This window comes from Vombatus ursinus, unplaced genomic scaffold (assembly GCF_900497805.2).
Source record: "Vombatus ursinus unplaced genomic scaffold, bare-nosed wombat genome assembly UNPS02014807.1, whole genome shotgun sequence".
NCBI lineage: Eukaryota > Metazoa > Chordata > Mammalia > Diprotodontia > Vombatidae > Vombatus > Vombatus ursinus.
The window spans coordinates 35,963,670-35,978,838 of NW_020954585.1; the positions used below are offsets into that span (position 1 = coordinate 35,963,670).

Below are 15,169 nucleotides of genomic sequence, written 5' to 3' on the forward strand. Positions count from 1 at the left end.
AGAGATCAATCAAATATTATTAAGTATTATTACTATCAAGTACTTATTAAGTGCTTACTATGTACTAAACATTGTGCTAAACTTTTGGGGTACAAAAAAAAGCAAAACCAAAATGAATTCTGGGTTTATCTTTTATACTCCACAGCAATTTATAGCACTTTCCACATAGTAGACACAATAAATGTGAAGAGGTTGTCCCTATTAGGCATACCTAAAGAGCCTCTCTTTCTTCTATTAGAACATGAACTCTCTGAGGACAGAGATAAGATCTTTGCCTTTCTTTGTATCCTCAGTGTTCAGCAAAGTGCCTGGCACACATTAAGTCTTTAGTAAATGTTTGCTGTCTGAATGACTTATGTATCCTTGACAACTGTGAATCTTGAAGACGAGGTGTAAGCCTTTGTTCTTTGTTCATTCTGGCCAGTTCATACACCTGAGCCTGGCCTTCGAAAGAGAAAGAACATGGCAGAGACAGAAAGGGCTAATATAGAAACAGATTGAGCATTGGTATTATTTATTATGTGTCATTAAATTCTGATTCTGGAAACTTATATTACCTAAAATTGAGTTGCTCACTAGTGAGCAAATAATGATTTGTAAGGGATGCTTCCTGAAACTACCACACTTCCCTTCCTAGAATACACTCCTCCTTTTTCTGTAACTGTGCTTCATTTATAAATTGGGCAGATGCAAAAAAATTGAGGAGATGGACAGGTAAATATAATTAAAATGAATCTGGCTAAATTATTGTTGCAACGTTTCAGAGAGCCTAGAGAGAGGCCTGTTCATCCACAGGGCTAATTTAGATAAACAGAGGTTCCTTAAGGCAAGAAGTGCACCTTAGACATGGCTCCAGTTAGACCACATATACCCAGGAGGACCTCAAAGAAGGCAAGAACATCATTGCAGGAGAGAAGGCACTGTTAGAAGCACAAATGGTTACTGCTTTAGAGTATAATTTGAGGTCTGGAAGAGTCATTCTTCCCTTGATTCATACTTTTTTTTTTTCAGTATTTCCCTTGAGATTCTAAATCTTTTGTTCTTCTAAATGAATATTACTATTTTGTCTAGCTTTATAGTATACCACTGCTAGTTTGACTGGTATAGCACTAAATCTATGAATTATTTTACCTATTATTGACGTTTTTATCACAGTGATGCAGCCCAGCCATGAGCACTGACTATCCCTCCAGTTATTTAGGCTGTTCTTTCTTTCTTTTTTTTTTTTTTGAGATCTTATAACTTTATTTAAATGAAGTTCAATTTAGTTTTCATCCACATTGACTGTCTGTAAACTTTTGAAAGTGGTGACGGGAATGTAAGTAACCAACATATACAGCTTGTTTGGTGAATCTTCATTCTCATTGCGTTTCCTAGACAAATGCACTCGGATATGGTATGGGACATTCCTTATTCCTTTGGCCCAAACAGCTTTGTTGAGTCTGGTGTCAATGAGTACATCTGGAGTTCCCATTTCTTTCATGGCAAATCTGCGGATTTCCTTTAGAACCTGAGGAGCTCGCTTTTTGAAGCCTACTCCATGAATCCTCTTGTGAATGTTGATGGTATACTCTCTGGTCACCACATCATTGACGGCAGAACATCCCTTCTTTTTCTCTCCACCTTTCTTTGTGGGAGCCATCCTGCCAGGGACCAGGTCGGAAGGGAAGGGCGCAGAGGATTGTGTCTTTATTTCTTTAGAGAGCAGTTTAAATTTATATATATATAGTCGGTGAGCCTATGTGCCAGGCACTAGGCTAAGTGCTAAGGATACAAGAAAAGGTAAAAATATTCCCTGCCCTTAAGGAGCTCACAATTTAATGGGGGAGACAACATGACAACATCTATGTACAATATCTATTTATCTATCTATCTATCTATCTATCTATCTATCTATCTATCTATCTATCTATCTATCTACCTACCTATCTATTGTATAAATCAGAAGGAAGGCACTTGCAGAAGGTGAGATTTTAGCTAAGACTTGAAGGATGAGGAGGGAGACTATTATTCCAGGCATGGGAGGCAGCCAATGAAGAGGCATAGAATTGGGAGATGGAGTATGTTGGCCAGGAACAAGCAGGCCAATGTCACTGAATTGAAGAATATATGGAGGGTCATAAAATATAAGAAGAATGGCAACGTAGAAAGAAGCCAGCTTATGAAGAGCTTTAAAAGCCTAAGAGTATTTTATAATAGATCCTGGAGGTAACAAGGAGCCAGTGGGGTTTCTTGAATATTGTGGTGCTGGATCTGACTTTCACTTTGGGAAGATCATTTTGAAAACTAAATAGAGAATGTGCTTTGGTAGACTGACTTCCAAGTGTTTTATGAATTTAGTAAAACTCTAAAAGATAATGGTGTTAAAGTGCTGTACTCAATATGCCAGGACATTTGGGGAATTCAACATGATCTTGGACAGACTTCAGGAGACAGTGGAGGACAGAAAGACCTCATGCCCATGAGGTCACAAAGAGTCAGACACGACTGAACAATTGAACAACAATAAGAAGTTATTGTGAATGGGACTTCCTTTTCTATTTTTAATCCCTAGACTTTTCTATTGTTAAACAGAAATGCTATTGGGTTTTGCAGGATTATTTTATATACTACTACTTTGCTAAAGTTATTAATTGTCTCAGTTTTTTGCTGATTCTTAAAGATTTTCATCATGCCATAAATGAATAAGGATAGTTTTGTTCTTTCTCTGGCATATTATTTACACATTTAATTTTGCTACTGTCATTGGTAGCATTCACTTGCATTCTATTTTTATACTGAATTCCAAAAAGGAAAGCTAACTCATACTGACTAATGCTATCCATAAACCTACGTATAATTTAAAAAAAAATAAAATTAAACTAGGAGAACTGAAAGTTGGAGATGAGAAGAAAAGAAGTAGAGAGAGGAAAAGATAAATATGAGGGGAAAAAAGTGCAAATGTGAGAGAATGCTTATGTAACACTGACTTTAGGTGTTACCACTAGCCTAAATGGAATCTTTCCTCCAACAAAGAGAAAATTTTAAAAAGGGATGCGAGTTATTTGCCCTTAGTGGTTTCATTTATAATGACTACCTCTCATCAAGATTTTATTGAAATAATAGAGATTTTCAAGAATTTAATGGAAGTGAGAGCACAAAACATAAAATGAAATAATCTTTAATAGTACCTTGCAGTATTTCAAGCTTTCAGGTTATTTCTGGAAACAGGATACAACTTAAAAGATCTTCTTATCTGAAATAAATGGCAAATAAAATTCATTTAAGCACTTAAAAATATCCAAGCATGAAAATATGCTCTGCACTACTTCTAAAACAGTAGTTAGGGAAAAATTCTCTCTTGTAATAAAAAAATTCCAGAATCCTGAGCAAAATGTTATTTTTAACATAACATCAGATTTTATGTATATTACTTAGGTGTATATATAAGATAGGTGGCCTGAGATAAGCTGTGTTTAGTTTTTTAAAAATAAAAATAAACATAATTATGGAATTAGGACCTCAGAGATTAGTTAATTTGACTTGTACATGACACATGATCATGGAGTTTCCATTAGAAAACTTCAAGCTATGTATTACCTCCCAAGGCAGAGTATTCCATTTTCAATTAGCTCTCTCACTCTTAGAAAGCTTTACTACCTGTGTGACTTTGGACAAGTCATTTAACCTGAGGCTTCAGGTTCCTCATATGTAAAATGAAGGGAGTAGATGATACCTAAAAACCCATCTATATTTTATGAACTTTTATATTCAAATGAAATCAACCTCCCTACAATTTCTACTCACTGCTTCTAATTGTATCCTCTGGAGCCAAGCAGAGTAAGTCTAATTACTCCAGCAGTGGTGGGGAGTAGATGTTTGGTTGAGGAGGAGACAGTTTCTATCTCTTTCCTGGTCCTCACCCTCAGGTGGGCAAAGTCATTCCTTCACATCTCTTCTCTTTAGGCATCTCTAGTCACCACCCTAAATGGCTCCAGAGGGCTGGCCAGGGAGGTGAGGTGGGGGGTTTGAATGGGAAAGATATGAAGACAATAGAGGAAAACTTGCTTGAGGCTGCTCTAAACAAATAAGGAATAGAGGGAAAAAAGGAGAAAAGAAATGAGATTTAAGAAAGAAAGATATGAAACAAGAATTGGCAGCTTGGGAAAAGAGATATAAAAACTTATTGAAGAAAATAACTCCTTAAAAATTTGAACTGGCCAAATGGAAGACAATAACTTCAGGAGAGATCAAGAAATATAAAAAAGTCAAAAGACTGAAAAAATAGAAGAGCCACAGTCAGGATCACACAACATATAAAGGCCATAATTATAAAGGAGAAGAGAATTTGAAATATGATATTCCTTTTCAGGAATACTGAAAATATTAAATAAATAGCAAAGGACATTAGTTTACATCCAAGAATAACTTACTCAGTAAAACTGTGTATAATCCTACGGGAGAAAAATGGATGTTTAACAAAATAGAGGATTTCCAAGAATTCCTGATGAAAAGACCACAGGTGAGTACAAAACATGACATATAAACACAGGAATCAAAAGGAAATGTAAACATGAGGGGGCAATCACAAGGGATTAAAAAGGTCAAACTATTTATATTCTTATGTGGGGAGATGAAACATGTAGCCCCTCAGAACTCTACCATCATGAGAGGTCACAGAAAAAGCAAAAAATTAGGCAGAAAGCCTGGGATATCTCTGTATGTTTGAAGAATCTCAAAAGAAGAATGGCGAAGGTGGAGAAGAAGAACATACAGGAAGAGGGAAGAAGGGAAAGGAAAAATGGAGGAAAATATCTCACATAAATGGTGTATGCAAAAAAGAGTTTCTACAAGTAGTGGACAGTGGGGGAGCAGATGACAACTGAACCTCGCTCTTACCTAAACTGGTTAAAGGAGGGAAGAATACTCTCACACTCAAAGAGTTGAGTACAGAAATACATCTTACGCAGTTTAAAGATGAAGAAATTAAAGCCATCTATAGTCACATGAAAAAATGTTCTAAATCACTATTGATTAGAGAAATGCAAATCAAAACAACTCTGAGTTACTACCTCACACCTATCCGATTGGCCAATATGACAAATAGGAAAATGATAAATGTTGGAGAAGATGTGGGAAAGTTGGAACACTAATGCATTGTTGGGGGAGTTCTGAAGTCATCCAACCGTTCTGGAGGACAATTTGGAACTACGCCCAAAGGGCTATAAAACTCTGCATACCCTTTGACCCAGCAATACCACCACCAGGTCTGTATCCCAAAGAGATCATAAAAATGGGAAAAGGACCCACATGTACAAAAATATTTATAGCAGCTCTTTTCATGATAGCCAAGAATTGGAAATTGAGGGGATGCCCATCAATTGGGGAATGGCTGAACAAGTTGTGGTATATGAATGCAATCGAATACTATTGTGCTATAAGAAATGATGAGCAAGTGGACTTCAGAAAAACCTGGAAAGACCCGTATTGACTGATACTGAGTGAAGTGAGCAGAACCAGAACAATATTGTACACAGTAACAGCCACATTGTGCGATGACTAACTTTGACAGACTTGGCTTTTTCTCAGCAATGCAAGGATCTAAGACAACTCCAAAAGACTCATGATGGAAAAAGCTATCCACATCCAGAGAAAGAACTATGGAATCTGAATGCAGATGGAAGCATACTATTTGCTCTCCATTTCTTTTGTTGTCTTGTTTTGATTCTTCTTTCTTGTGGTTCTTCCCATTGGTTCTAATTCTTCTTTAGATCAGGACTAACATTAAAATATGCTTAATACGAATGTATAAGTCGCGCCTATATCAGATTGCCCGCTGTGTTGGAGAAGTGGGAGGAGAGGGAGGGGGAGAAAATTTAACTCAAAATCTTATGGAATGTTGAAAACTAAAAATTAATAAATAAATTATTTTAAAAAAGAATATCAAAGGAATTAATGAAAAAATGGGAAGGGAATCTAGCAGTACCACATTCAAACTATACTACAAAGCTTTAATCATCAAAACAATTTGGTACTGGATAATAAACAGAGAGATTCATCAGTAGAAGAGATTAGGTACACAACATACTGTAGGAAATGACTACAGTAATAACACTGTGTGATGAATCCAAAGATCCATACTATTGAGGCAAGAACTTACATAAACTGATGCTGAGTGAAGTAAGCAGAACCAAGAGAATACTGTACACAGTAAAGCAACATTGTTCGAGGACCAACTTTGACAGACTTAGCTCTTCTCAGTAGTACAATGATCTAAGACAATTCCAAAAGACTCATGATGGAAAATGCTATCCATATCCAGAAAAAGAACTATGGAGTCTGAATGAAGATTTAAGCATACTATTTTCTCTCCCTCTCTTTTTTTCCTTCTCATGATTTTTCCCTTTGGTTCTGATTCTTCTTTCACAACATGACTAATGTGGAAATATGTTTAATATGACTGTACATGCATAGCCTATATCAGATTGCTTGCTGTGTTGGGAAGGGGTGAGGGAGGGAGGGAAGGAGAAAAAAATTGGAACTCAAAATCAAGTGAATGTTAAAAACTAAAAAATTAAATTAAATTTTAAAAAGTGAATTGTTAACTTTGGAAAGAACAGTTTGGATTGAAGGATGAGGTCAGAAGCTAGACTGCAAAGGACGGAGATGAGTGAGAGGAGAAAAAAATAGAAATAATGAGTGAAGGCAGCCCTTTCTATGAGTGACTGATAATGTTTCAGTCTTACATGTACTGGATAGGATTGTTTGTTTTATAGCTCTCATTAGAAAATGAGATTTGCAAACTAAAAAAGCCAGAATCAAATATTACATATAAGCAAAACTGTATCAATTCTTTCCCTCCGTGCTTTTACCAGGCACCTGATATTAAACAGTAATGACAGAATCAATCAGTTAAGTATTTATTAAGCACCTACTACACAGCAGGCACTATTCTAGGCATTGGGGATACAAAGACAAAAATTAAACAGTCTGTTCCCTCAAGGAATTTATATTTATATTCTGGAAAATGCAATCCTTCCCCGCAAATACATAACTCTCCTAACATAAAACACTGGCAAATATAATTAATCTTTGTCCTGCTGTTGGAAATAGCTTAATTTCTCACATCCTCCCCAGTTTCTTTGGTAGAACATTTATCTTTCTCTAGAAAACAAAGACCTGCCAAATCACAGATTCCATTTTTTCTAGACCTTGTTGCTAAGAAACTTTTCATCCTCTAGGCTTCGATATATTTATCATTTGTAAAATGTGTACAATGCAATCATTTTATATCAACTTCCTTTATATTGCAATGGCCCTGTAAGAACACAAATAAGCTTCAAAGCCAATTGAGTTCCTCTTCTAAATTTACCTCTGAGTTAGAAATAAAGCCTAAAAGACAAAAAGTTTACAGTGCTGGAAACTGAAAATCTGGTATGGCCTAAGTATTTTATTAACCATAAAGGGGGGCTTAAATAAAGTAATTTAAATCCATCTTCAGCAGAAATTTGCCTTATGTAAGAATAGAGCCATATTTTGAGTCAGATTCCATTACCAACCCTCTCCCCACACCAAAAAGATTAGATCACGCAAAGTGCAACACAAACAGAAGCTTGCTAATTGCTAAAAGTAGTACGTAACTGCACTCAGAACAATCTGTTTCTTAATATTTTCAGCAAAACCCAAGGTTCAACTAAGTTTCCATAAAGATTTTTTCTCCATAATGATTACTAAGTTCCTAATGTTAAACTGCATGAAGTAGGGGATAAACAAAGAATTTTTACTAGAACTGAATAATTTAGATTCACAAGGGCATGCAATTGTGGCTTTAAAATCTTAAGTTGGGAAAAAACCAAAACAGTGTGTGGTGAGTCAGAAGTCTTGATAATAAGAGTGATTTATTATTAGAAGCAGCCTAATTACAAAGCTCTCTGCAAGACAACACCTAAGGTTTGGGGTGGATACACTGTGCACTCTATTTGCTGAAGCAACAGTACATTCAATTGGAACAGTGTATGTTTATAGCAACAAGGAAAGTGATCAGTCTAAAGTCAGAATATAAAATCATAGAATGTTAGGGCAAGAAAAAAAGACTTAAGGGTTTGTCTAGTGGAACTCTTTCATTCTGCAAAAGAAAACTGATACTCAAAACAACCTGTCTTTGTGCAGTTATTTTTATCCCCGTTTTACAGATATGGAAACTGAAAACTCAGAGAAGTTAAAAAAGACTTACCCAAGATCATATAGCTAAAAGAACTGGGACTTTAACTCAGATTTTCTGATTGCCTTCCCCTGCATTCAGGAAGGCCTTTCCAATACAGCTTTGCTATTTTTTCTCCAATTCGCTAATTTTATGCAGGGCAACTGAGACTTGCTGAATGTTATTTGACTACATGTCACAGTCCCATGCTCTTTTCACCACACCATGTAGTCTCTTCAGGAACTGGCAAAATGATAAGTCAATGGGGAAATGAATCTTTTTTTACCATAATATTTTCTGAAGTCTATAAATTTTATTCACTGAGACACTCCTATCCACTTCTGTGGATGCTGAAAAACCAACTCGGCTTTAGAACAAGGTTTGACTACAGCCCCAGAAGTCATCCTGGAGCAACGAAGCCCTCTGGATGAAGGGCAGGCTTGGATCAATTGCCACATTAAGGAACTCTGGACAGCCAAAGGACAGCATGAGAGCAATAAGTGCCCAGTGAAGCAGAAAGGACATTGGGGAGGTCATGTTCAAAGAGAAATGGGAGGAGCCAAATGAAAATTTTACTGGTTTCTCCAATTTGATGGGGCTTGTGGGAGCAGCCTGCCCTTAGAGGCATTTAAAATCTCCCTACTGAAAACCATCTCTACAGTACTTTAGTCCATTTTTGCCAATACCAGCACTACAGAGAATTACTTCTCAGAAGTGGTAGTAGGTGTCTATAGAAGTTAATACACAATATGCTGTTCAATGTGGCAAAAGGATCATAGGAACATAGAGCATTAGAAGAGGTCTCACAAGTGATCTAGTTTCCCTCTCTCTCCACCTCCCCTGTTTTGCACATAGGGAAACTGGGGGCAAAGGGCAGTTAAGTGACATGTAAGATTACATATGTAAGCTTCAAAGAAATGATTTGAGCCTGTATCCTGACTATACCATTAGTGAGCTCTTCCCTGTGCTACTGGGCTTCAATACTTACACTATGAGGAAGTTTGTGCATGAACTTTAAGCTAAAAAAAAGTGCCATGAAAGGTTCTAGTCAAGCCTAGCTCTCCTGAGATACATCTGTTAGCAAGGAAGGAATGTCATGTGAAACAAAACAACCAAAGAAAAACAGCAAGCACCTCTAACAGAGGTCTCCTGGTAGATGAAAATGCAAGGAAACAAGCTGCTGGTGTAAGCCTCCTGAGATTGCTTCAGAGCCCACAACCTGAAGCTATGGACTTTGGAATAGGTGACTGCACAAGGAAATGTTCTAAGCCCATCACTACCAGTCTGAGGATATCCTAAGAAACTAGACTGAAGTCAGCATAATCTGAGTAAGTCCAATGCAAAGTATGAAGCCTGAAGTTCTATGGTAGGTAGGTAATTAATTACACATGGAAATAAAAAAGAGCAATGCAAACAGTGTTGGGAGATGTCCAAAAGATAGCCAAAAGCTGCAGACTGCAGCAGTGAGTGGATCTTTCCTTAATACAGCAAATAGAATTTACCTCAAACAAAAAGTTAACGTTATCGGTAATGGAAAAATGCTAGGTCTTTCTTGTAATATCAGGGGTTAAAAAAAGAAAAAGATGTTCATTGTTAGCATTATTATTTAATATAGTTCTAATAAAGAAAAATAATTGCTGTCCTTACAACTTTCTGAAAAAGATATAGTGATTTTCTTATGGAACACCTAAGATCTAAATAAAAAATTAATAGGTTCAACAAAATAGCAAGACGTAAAATAAACTCATACAAATCATCTTTCAATACATTACTCTCAAAACCAAGCAGAAAGAGATAGAAAAAGAAACTTCTTTCAAAATAACTGTAACGTTTATAAGATACTCAGAAGTATACCTACCAAGGCAAAGAGATTATATAAAAATAACTAAAAACACTCTTTACAGAAGTATGGACATAATGAAAAAGAAAGTGAACAGGAAAGGGCACTTTCTTATTACCTTTCTTAATACCTTTGAGTATTTGAGTATTTGTTATCCCAGGCATCCTGGCCAATCTTGGTGTCATATTTGATTCCTCATCCTCACTCACCCCACACATTCAATCAGTTGTCAGATCTTACCATTTTTACTTCCACAGTATTTCTTTTATGTCCTCTTTTATCTAGTCACATAGCCACCGCAAAAGCATAGGCCCTCATCACCTCTCACTTGGACTATTTGCAACAGCTTTCTAATTAGTCTTTCTGCCTCAAATTTCTTACCACACAAATTCATCCTCCACTCAGCTTTTAAAAGTATAGGTCAGACCTATTGGCTCCCTATTAACCTGTAAGATAAAATATAAAATGTCCTTTGCTTGGCATTCAAAGAATTTCACAATTTAACCCCTTCCTAGATTATTAATTTACTTATTAAATTTTACTCCCCTTCATGCACCTTATGATCCAGTTGCACCGGTCGACTTGCTGTTCCTCATACAAACACTTCCCCCATTCCTGGAATACTCTGCCCTCTTACCTTTTGCCTCTCAGCTTCCCTAGCTTCTTTCAAAAAGAAGCCCAACTTCCTCCTTTTTCAGGTCTTTCACAGTCCTCCCTCCCCAACTACTGTCTGTCCTCTGAGATTACATTCCTTCTACTATGTATGAATCATTAGCATGCATGTGTGTGCATATTTTTAAAAATTTACATATTGCCTCCCACCTTTGAATGTGAGCTCCGTGCAGGCAGGCACAGTGTTTTTGCTTTTCTATGTATCCTATTGCTTAACACTGTGCCTGGCAAATAGCACAAAATTATAAAATTCTTGTGGACTTGTGAAGAAAAAAACATCATATTAGCTATACAAGACATAGAAACAACCAAAATGAGTTGCAATATTTCATAAACAGAAAGATTATGAATATTAATATGAGAATTCACTATTCAAGAAAATGGCTAAGAAAATGGGAGAGAAGTCTGGCAAATTAAACTTTTAGGCCAAAGAGTGACACCACATGGCACAATAAGTTCTAAAAGGATATGTGATCTTTAAACAAAAGGTCATATAATAAATAAATTGGAGGAGCAAGGAAGGGTATACTTTTAATAATGGATATGGCAAGAGGTCTTAATCAGACAAGGGATAGAAGATCACAAGATAAAACAAATCATTTTTTATTACATAAAATTGAAAGAGTCTTTTTTTGTTGTTTGTTTTTTTAATACTAGGTGTGATATACATTCCTGTAATCTTAGCTACTGGCCAGGCTGAGCTTAGTGGATTTCTTGGGAGTTATGAGCTATAGTGGATTATATTGATAGCATGTCTGCACTAAATTTCACATCATTATGGTAAACCCCTGGAAGTGGGGTACCACTAAGTTTCCTAAAGAGAGGATAATACCTGTGAGTAGCCCCTCTACTTCCAGCTTGGGTAAGATGGGGAGATCAAGTCTTTAATAAATAAAAAACGAAGAAAGTTTTTTGCATAAATGAAATCAGTGCAGTAGAAATTAGAAAGGAAACGAGTTAACTGGGAAAAATCTTTGCAGTAAATTTATCAGATTTCTCTCATACACCTAAGATACATAGAGAACTAATACAAGTGTGTAAGAATAAGAATCAGTAGATCAATGGTCAAAGGATAACAACAGGCAATTCTCAAAAGAAGAAACGCAAACTATCAATAACTGCATTGAAAAATGTTCTGAATCACTAACAATAAGGGAAATGCAATTTAAAACAACTCTGAGACTATACCTCTTATCCATCATGTTAGGAAAGATGACAAATAAGGAAAATAACCATTGCTGGAAGGACTAAGAGAAGATCCTAATACATTGTTGGTTAAGCTATGAATTATGCCAAACATTCTGCAAAGTAATTTGGAAGTATACCCATAATGTCACAAGTTTTATATACATATATATCCTTTGACCCAGAAATACCACTACTAGAAAGGAGATCAAAGAAAGAAAGGATAGACATTTTTATTTCCCCTTCTCTTTTTCACTCCTTAACTCTTTTTGATCTATATTCAGACCTCATCATTCAAGTGAAATACCTTGAAACTCTCTTAATGTCCAAATATCATGGATTTTTTTTTTTCAGTTTTCATTCTTTTTAACAGATAATACTGCATCTGACACTGATGACCACCCTCTTCTCCTGAATACTTACTGTCTCTTCTTTGGGCTTTCCTGACATTATCCTTTCCTGGTAATCCTCCTACCTGTTTAACCACTACTTCTATTTCTCCTTTGCCAGTTCATCATCCAGAATATGCCCCTTAACTATATGTGTTCCTAAGTCTCCATCCTAGATTATTTACTCTCCTCTCTATACACTCTCTCAGTGATATTATAAGATTCCATGGGCTTAATTATTATCTATGCCAGTCTCTCCACTGAACCTCACTTCTACATCACCAATTGCCAATGGGACATTTCAAACTGAATGTCCTGGAAAGATGGAATATAAAAATGGTCAATTTGGCTACATAAGAGAATTTAGGAGAAATAATGTCTATCCCCCATTGCAAGAATGTACTCCTCTTCACCTATGCCTCAAAGAATTCCTTTCTTCTTCAAAATAGAGCTAAAGCATCTTCTACATGAAAGCTTTACAATTTTACCCTGCTAGGGCCTAACTACCTGACATTTAGTGACTGTATTTATTCTCTTTATACTGTATATACTTAAATATGTCTTTATTGTCTTTCTCCTAATAGCTCCTTATGAATAGATATTATTTCATTCATTGTTTTTATATCCCTAGTACCTCCCACAGTGCCTAGAATACAATAGGCACTTAATAAATACTTATTAATATATTGATACAGTCATATACCATAATTTTTCAACTATTTCCAATTTATGGGTATCTCTTTAGTTACCAGTTCTTTGCTAAAGTGCTGCTATGAAACTTTTTACTTGTATTACTTTCCCTCTATCATTTATCTCCTTGGAATATAATCCTAGAACACAGTAAGAGATTAAAACATTGCTTTGTATTGATTGATTGTGATGTAAAAATAAAATATAGAAAAAAGTATCAATGAAATATTAAAATACAAGGAAGAGAGCAAGAGGAAGTTCAGGAGACACAAACAAGTAAGGTAGTATAACAGTTAATGTGTTGAATTTAATGTACACTGTACATTGTACAATACAATGTAAATTTAATGTAACAAGCTATACTTAATATATATTCATGGTATTATGTGAAATTCTATTTTTCTCCTCTTTTTATATGAGAAAATACACATTTGTTAAGTCCATAACAATAAAAGAGAAACTTTTAAAAAAATAAAGAGAAATGGTAATAGAATTGGTGAAGGAATAGTCACAAGCAAAACAAGCTGCAGATTCATAGTGTTGATCATAAAGGTGAAAAGGAGAAAAGAAAGATAAGAACGAGCACTCAGTTTTGCTCTTGGTAAAGAGAAAAAAGATAATGGAGTATGATCAAAGATTGTTAGTGATGATCATACTCTCTTTTGTCACTTTTTTCTGTGTAAAAAAGGTGAGTGTAAGGGGGTCAATGGGAGAAAATATTACAATACAATGTGACTGAGTAAGAAAAATTAAGAAACATAACTGAAAAGGTGAATAGAATGAACTCACTTGTAAAACTCAAGAGGGTAGCAGAATGGATTAGAAAGCAGATTCAACAATAATGTTGTTAACAAAAAAGACAACTGAAAACATAAAAATTCACACAGATTTCAAATAAAAAGCTGGAGTAGAATTTATAATGTCCCAGGCAAGCTAAAAAAATCTGAAGTGTCAATCATGATCTCAGACAATGCCACAACAAAAATAGACCTGGTTGAAAGAGATAAGAAAGAAAACTACATTATGCTTAAAGGCATCATAAATAAATAAGTAATATCAATAATTAATGTATATGCACCAGATGACATAGCATTTAAGTACTTAAAGGGAAAGTTAATGGACAACTAAATTATCATCGTCTAGGACCACAATGTGCCCTTTTCAGACCTAGACATATCTTAAAAAAAAATAGATGAATTAGGAATAAGTTAAGGATTTAACAAGCCACATATAATAGATTTCTGGGGATACTGAATTTGAATCAAAAGGAGTTTTACCTATTTCTCAGTTATGTATGGAACCTTTACAAAAACTGCATATTTTAAGGGCAAGGAAACCTCATAATTAAATGCAAAAATTATTAAACACATTCTTTACTATCCAAAATGTCATAAAAAGTATGATTAATAAAAAAGACATTTGAACAAAAGACTCAAACCTTAATAGAGGGTAAATAATTTATGCCCAAGGAAAATGAAAGCCATAGAACAATTTGTAGAAATAGTAGATACTTTCATAAATGAAAATGACAACAGCAAGACAGCATACCAAACTTTTGGGATCCAGTCAAAGCACTCTTTTTAGGAAAATTTACATTTCTAAACACTTTCATCAACAGATAATAAAAATAACAGATCAACTGTTGGGCAAGCAATTATAAAAAGCAGAAAAGAAACATTTTTTTAAGCACACAAATAAATACAAAATAGAAATTCGTCAAATCAAAACAATAAATAATTTTAACAATTTCATAATTAAAAAAGAGAATTCAAAACAGATAAAGAGGAAATTTAAAAAGTCAGAAACTATGTTGGCTATTTTATATGCCACAAAACTGTTAACTTAAATGAAATGGACAAATGTTTACAAAAAAAAATACTGAGATTAACAGAAGAAATAAAGAGTTGAAACAACTCAATCTCACAAAAAGAGCTCAAACAAGCTATATAACAGAACTAAAAAAAAAAACCAAAGATGAGATGACTTATTCAGTTCTATTAAATATTAAAACAACTCAAATAGTCACAAATTGTTTACAAAAAACAAGAAAAAAATTATTCTACTAAAATCCTGAGACAATACTTAAGCCAGAAAGAGATAAAACAGAAAAAGAAAAAGATATACCACTATCTCTAATGAACACAGATACAAAAACACTGAATAAAATATGAACAAAGAGGTTACAAAAACATGTTAAAATGATTATCTACTATG

At 34.9% G+C, this 15,169-nt stretch overlaps 1 protein-coding gene and 1 pseudogene across 13 annotated transcripts in view; both read right to left on the reverse strand.

Annotated features, from left to right (window-relative positions):
• Positions 1-15,169, reverse strand: part of SEMA4D (semaphorin 4D) — a 178,783-nt gene that overhangs the window by 75,400 nt on the left and 88,214 nt on the right. For 11 of the 13 annotated variants that reach the window (XM_027874616.1, XM_027874610.1, XM_027874606.1 and 8 more), the window contains one exon: positions 3,171-3,235. The exons of 1 other annotated variant lie outside the window; for it this stretch is intronic. The gene's annotated coding sequence lies outside the window, so the exon portion shown is untranslated. Of the gene's footprint in view, positions 1-3,170; positions 3,236-10,656; positions 10,739-15,169 lie in introns of those variants that run through there. One more of the 13 variants, XM_027874609.1, reaches the window with a different exon arrangement.
• LOC114052122 lies at positions 1,265-1,651 on the reverse strand (annotated as a pseudogene).